This window comes from Cucurbita moschata, unplaced genomic scaffold, assembly GCF_002738365.1.
Source record: "Cucurbita moschata cultivar Rifu unplaced genomic scaffold, Cmos_1.0 Cmo_Scf00068, whole genome shotgun sequence".
Lineage (NCBI taxonomy): Eukaryota > Viridiplantae > Streptophyta > Magnoliopsida > Cucurbitales > Cucurbitaceae > Cucurbita > Cucurbita moschata.
In genome coordinates this window covers 859,947-866,603 of record NW_019268584.1, presented here as the reverse complement: position 1 = coordinate 866,603, position 6,657 = coordinate 859,947, and positions in this window count along the sequence as shown.

Genomic DNA, 6,657 nt, shown 5'->3' with positions numbered 1-6,657 from the left:
CTCTAGAGGGGGTTGCGTCGTCCGAAAGAGTCGCTGAAGCTCCAGAGGGGGTTGCGTCATCCGGAAGCGTCGCTGAAGCTCCAGAGGGGGTTGCGTCGGCCGGAAGCGTCGCTGAAGCTCCAAAGGGGGTTACTTCCGCCGGTAGCGTCGCTGAAGCTTCAGAGGGGGTTGCGTCGTCTAGAAGCGTCGCTGAAGCTCCAGAGGGGGTTGCATCGTCCGGAAGCGTTACTAAAGATCCAGAGGGGGTTACGTCGGCCGGAAGCGTCGCTGAAGCTCTAGTGGGGGTTGCGTCGTTTGGAAGCGTCGCTAAAGCTCTAGAGGGGGTTTCTTCAGCCGGAAGCGTCGCTGAAGCTCCAGAGGGGGTTGCGACGTCCGGAAGCATAGCTGAAGCTCCAGAGGGGGTTGCGTCGTCTAGAAGCGTCGCTGAAGCAATTGAGGGGGTTGCGTCGTCCAGAAGAGTCGCTGAAGCTCTAGAGGGGGTTGCGTCTTCCGGAAGTGTCGCAGAAGCTCGAGAGGGGGTTGCATCGTCCGTAAGCTTTGCTGAAGCTCTATAGGGGGTTGCGTCGGCCGGAAGCGTCGCTGAAAAACTAGAGGGGGTTGCATCGTCCGTAAGAGTCGCTTATGCTCTAGAGGGGGTTGCGTTGTCCGGAAGCATCGCTGAAGCTCCAGAGCGGGTTGCGTCGGCCATAAGCGTCGCTGAAACACCAGAGGGGGTTGCATCGTCCGTAAGAGTCGATGAAGCTCCAGAGGGGGTTGCGTTGTCCGGAAGCGTCGTTGAAGCTCCAGAGGGGGTTGCGTCGTCCAAAAGTGTCGCTGAAGCTCTAGAGGGGGTTGTGTCGTCCAGAAGCATCGCTGAAGCTCCAGAGGGGATTGCGTCGTCCGAAAGCGTTGCTGAAGCAACAGATGGGGTTGCGTCGGCCGGAAGCGTCGCTGAAGCTCCAGAGGGGGTTGCGTCGGCCGGAAGCGTCGCTGAAGCTCTTGAGGGGGTTGCATCGTTCGGAAGCGTCGCTGAAGCTCCAAAGGGGGTTGCGTCGTCTGGAAGTGTCGCTGAAGCTCCAGAGGGGGTTGCGTCGTCCAGATGCGTCGCTGAAGCTCGTGAGGAGGTTGCGTCGTTCGGAAGCATCGCTGAAGCTCTATAGGGGGTTGCGTCGTTCGGAAGCATCGCTAAAGCTCTAGAGGGGGTTGCGTCGGCCGGAAGCGTCGCTAAAGCTCTAGAGGGGGTTGTGTCGGCCGGAAGCGTCGCTGAAGCTCCTGAGGGGGTTGCATCGTTCGGAAGCGTCGCTGAAGCTTTAGAGGGGGTTGCGTCGTCTGGAAGCGCCGCTGAAGCTCCAGAGGGGGTTGCGTCGTCCAGATGCGTCGATGAAGCTCGTGAGGAGGTTGCGTTGTTCGGAAGCATCGCTGAAGCTCTATAGGGGGTTGCGTCGTCCGGAAGCATCGCTGAAGCTCCAGAGGAGGTTGCGTCGGCCGGAAGCGTCGCTGAAGCTCCAGAGGGGGTTGTGTCGTCCGTAAGCATCGCTGAAGCTCCAGAGGGGGTTGCGTCGTCCAGAAGCGTCGCTGAAGCTCTTGAGGGGGTTACGTCGGCCGGAAGCGTTGCTGAAGCTCTAGAGAGGGTTGCGTCGGTTGGAAGCGTCGCTGAAGCTTTAGAGGGGGTTGCGTCCTCCGGAAGCGTCGCTTAAGCTCTAGAGGGGGTTGCGTCGACTGGAAGCGTCGCTGAAGCTATAGAGGGTGTTGCGTCGTCTGGAAGCGTCGCTGAAGCTCCAGAGGGGGTTGCATCGTCCGGAAGCGTCGCTGAAGACACAGAGGTGGTTGGGTCGTCCAGAAGCGTCGCTGAAGCTCTAGAGAGGGTTGCATCGGCTGGAAGCGTCGCTGAATCTCTAGAGGGGGTTATGTCGGTCGGCAGCGTCGCTGGCTGAAACTCCAGAGGGGGTTGTTTCGGCCGAAACCGTCGCTAAAACTCCTGAGAGGGTTGCGTCGGCCGGAAGCGTCGCTGTAGCTCAAGAGGGGGTTGCGTCGTCCGTAAGCGTTGCTAGAGCTCCAGAGGGGGTTGCGTCGTCCGGAAGCGTCGCTGAAGCACTAGAGGGCTTGCCTCGCCCGTAAGCGTCGCTGAAGCTCCAATGGGGGTTGCGTCGTCCGGAAGCGTCGCTGAAACACCAGAGGGGGTTCCGTCGTCCGTAAGAGTCGCTGATGCTCTAGAGGGGGTTGCGTCGTCTGGAAGCGTCGCTGAAGCTCCAGAGTGGGTTGCATCGGCCAAAAGCGTCGCTGAAACACTAGAGGGGGTTGCATTGTCCGTAAGAGTCGCTGAAGCTCCAGAGGGGGTTGCGTTGTCCGGAAGCGTCGCTGAAGCTTTAGAGGGGGTTGCGTCGTCCGAAAGCGTCGCTGAAGCTCTAGAGGGGGCTGCGTCGTCCGAAAGCGTCGCTAAAGCTCTAGAGGGGGTTGCGTCGTCCAGAAGTGTCGCTGAAGCTCCAGAAGGGGTTGCATCGGCCGGAAGCGTCGTTGAAGCTCTAGAGGAAGTTTCGTCGTCCGTAAGCATTGTTGAAGCTCCAGAGGGGGTTGCATCGTCCGGAAGCGTCGCTGAAGCTCTAGAGGGGGTTGCTTCGTCTAGAAGCATCGCTGAAGCTCTTGAGGGGGTTGCGTCGTTCGGAAGCTTCGCTGAAGCTCCAGAAGGGGTTGCGTCGGCCGGAAGCGTCGTTGAAGCTCTAGAGGGGGTTGCGTCGTCCGGAAGCGTCGCTGAAGCTCTAGAGAGGGTTGCGTCGTCCGTAAGCGTCGTTGAAGCTCTAGTGGGGGTTGCATCGTCCGGAAGCTTTGCTGAACCTCCAGAGGTGGTTACGTCGTCCGTAAGCGTTGCTGAAGCTCCAGAGGGGATTGTGTCGTCCGTAAGCGTCACTGAAGCTCCAGAGGGGGTTGCGTCATCTAGAAGCGTCGCTGATGCAATTGAGGGGGTTGTGTCGGCTGGAAGCTTCGCTGAAACTCCAAAGGGGGTTTCGCTGAAGCTCTAGAGGGGGTTACGTCGTCCGGAAGCGTCGCTGAAGCTCCAGAGGGGGTTGCATCGTCCGAAAGCGTTGCTGAAGCTCTAGAGGGGGTTGCGTCGTTCAGAAGCGTTGCTGAAGCTCTAGAGGGGGTTGCGTCGTCTGGAAGCATCGCTGAAGCTCCAGAGGGGGTTGCGTCGTCTGGAAGCGTCGCTGAACCTCCAGAGGGGGTTGCGTCGACCGGAAGCTTCGCTAAAACTCCAGAGGGGGTTTCGCTGAAGCTCTAGAGGGGGTTGCGTCGTCCGGAAGCGTCGCTGAAGCTCCAGAGGGGGTTGCGTCGTCCGAAAGCGTCGCTGAAGCTCTAGAGGGGGTTGCGTCGTCCGAAAGCGTCGCTGAAGCTCCAGAGGGGGTTCGTCAGCCGAAAGCGTCGCTGAAGCTTTAGAGGGAGTTGCGTCGGTCGGCAGCGTCGCTGGCTGAAACTCCAGAGGGGGTTGCGTGGGTCGAAACCGTCGCTAAAACTCGAGAGAGGGTTGCGTCGGCCGAAAGCGTCGTTGAAGCTCCAGAGGGGGTTGCGTCGTCCAGAAGCGTCACTGAAGCTCTAGTGGGGGTTGCGTCGTCCGAAAGCGTCGCTGAAGCTCTAGAGGGGGTTGCGTCGGCCAGAAGTGTCGCTGAAGCTCTAGATGGGGTTGCGTCGGTCGGCAGCGTCGCTGGTTGAAACTCCAGAGGGGGTTGCGTGAGCCGAAACTGTCGTTAAAACTCTAGAGAGGGTTGCGTCGGCCAGAAGCGTCGCTGAAGCTCTAGAGGGGGTTGCGTCGTCCGGAAGCGTCGCTGAAGCTCCAGAGGGGGTTGCGTCGTCCGAAAGCGTCACTGAAGCTCCAGAGGGGGTTGCATCGGCCGGAAGCATCGCTGAAGCTTCAAAGGTGGTTGCATCGTCCGGAAGCGTCGCTGAAGCTCAAGAGGGGGTTGCGTCGGCCGGAAGCGTCGTTGAAGCTCCAGAGGGGGTTGCGTCGTCCGTAAGCGTCGCTGAAACTCCAGAGGGGGTTGTGTCGGTTTGAAGCGTCGCTGAAAATCCAGAGGAGGTTGCTTGGGCCTGAGACTCTTGCTGAGAAACCAGAGGTGAAGCAAGTGGGAGTTGATGTTGAGTTGCTCAAAGATTCACAGAGTGATGTTGTAGCGAATACTCATGAAACTCCTGAGACTCTTGCTGAGAAACCAGAGGTGAAGCAAGTGGGAGTTGATGTTGAGTTGCTCAATGATTCACAGAGTGATGTTGTAGCAGATACTCATGAAACTCCTGAGGCTCTTGCTGAGAAACCAGAGGTAAAGCAAGTGGGAGTTGAGGTTGAGTTGCTCAAAGATTCATAGAGTAATGTTGTAGCGGATACTCAAGAAACTCTTGAGACCCTTGCTTAAACACCAGAGGTGAAGCAAGTGGGAGTTGAGGTTGAGTTGCTCAAAGATTCATAGAGTGGTGTTGTAGCAGATACTCAAGAAACTCCTGAGACCCTTGCTGAAACACCAGAGGTGAAGCAAGTGGGAGTTGATGTTGAGTTGCTCAAAGATTCACAGAGTGATGTTGTAGCGGATACTCAAGAAACTCTTGAGACCCTTGCTGAAACACCAGAGGTGAAGCAAGTGGGAGTTGATGTTGAGTTGCTCAAAGATTCATAGAGTGATGTTGTAGTGGATACTCAAGAAACTCTTGAGACTCTTGCTGAGAAATCAGAGGTGAAGCAAGTGGGAGTTGAGGTTGAGTTGCTAAAAGATTCGTATGGTGATGTAGCAGATACTCAAGAAACTCCTGAGACTCATGCTGTTGGCGAGGAACCCAGTCTATCATTCAAAACACAGAAGGCGATACCATTTCACTCGGAGGTTGGTTGAAGATGGTGATGTGTTTTGAGAAGATAGAGGGTGCAAAGAATCCAGCAAACATGTTGACAAAATGTGTTGATGTTGGAATATTGAGGTTGTGCAACACCTCAATTGGTGTGGTGCAGTGAAGATGCTCATGGTCGTTTGAGAGTGAAATTCTTGGTTGACTAGATCAGTCTCCAAGTGGGAGAATTGTTAGGTTATGAAGCCTGATACTTATTTATAGCTTGGTCAACGGTTATATCCGGTAAAGCTATATTTAGTTAAGCTATATATAGTAGTTAACAGGGATTCGGTTTACTGGTTGGAGCACAAACCAATTGTTCATTAGAGGATCAGTGAGACATAAGGAACAAGAAGTAACTTCAAGGGTAAAACGGTAAATTGACCCAGCTCTAGTTACGAACAACCTGTGAAGGATCGACTTACTAATCATGGTTATATCAGATGGACAGAAATATATCTATAGTGAGGGGAGTGCAACTACTAGGCTATAGTGGAGTGTCCTAGTAGTTAACGAATGTTGGTTAACCAGGTTAATGAGTTTAATCGGTTAATCTTGGATCGTTGGAGCCCATGATCTATAGGTCCATTAGGTCCCTCTGCTAGCTCATATCGGACTAAACCATAGAACAGTATGACGAGTGAGTTCGAAGTGTTCGAATTCAAATTAGGGAATATGCGTTACATATATACAATATATTTAACCGCAATTTTGTTTTATTTATGAATTAAACGAAAAGAGAGAATCTGAGATATTTAAATAAGATTTAAATATCTTAATCAATTATGTGTCGGAATTGATTGGGATTGGCATTTGAATTAATATTAAATATTAATTAAATAGTTTAATTAATCATTTAATGTTACTTTAATTTGAAATTCATTATTCAAATTAATTGTCAAAATGAAGAAAGACAAAATGTTGACTTTCATCTAATGGAAAAATCCATGTTAGTGGAATTTTGAGGTGTCAAAATTTGGTTTAACCAAACTTGCATGTTTGCCAAATAAACTCCACAAGTTTGAGTGGAATTTTAAGTGTCAAAATTTGGTTAACTCAAACATGCATGCTTGCCACATAATCCCAAACATTTGAGTGGAATTTTAAGTGTCAAAATTTGGTGATCTCAAGTTTGCATGAACATGCAAACTTGACTCTTTAAATAGAGTGATCATGATACTTGGAAGGGATTCTTCATCTTGATGAAAAACCTTGAGAAAAACTTCTCACAAACACTCTCTTTCACATATACAAAATTCCTCCCAAGTTTAGTCACTCACCGGATTCCACAATCCCGTTCTAAGGCCGGAGGATAGTGGAGAAGACACTAATGGTGGTTCGAAACCGGTTCGTGAGGCAAAAGGAGTTTGAACTACAAAAGGTTAGTATTTAAACTCATTAAGTTTTAATACTTATGAACATGCTAGTTATTTACAATAATTGATGTTCTAAAAGTGCCTAAGATCCAAATTGCTTCTGCATGTGTTATATTTACACCATCATTTACCCCATCTGGTTGATCTACAAGTTCCCAGACTGAATTGAAGTACATTTACTCCATTTCAAGATTCATGGCTTTGATCCATTGATCTCTATCTTCATCATTCATTGCCTGTTTATAGGTCAATGGATCTTCAATGCCATCATCAGGTATGATGACTTGGGTTTCTGTGAAACCCAAGTAACGATCGGGTTGAGTTATGACCCACCCACTACGTCGAGGCTTTCTCAACTCTTGAGAAGGATGTGTTTGACCAGAAGTGTCAGATCCATCAACAACTCTTGTTGGACCAGCTTGATCAACAACTCTTG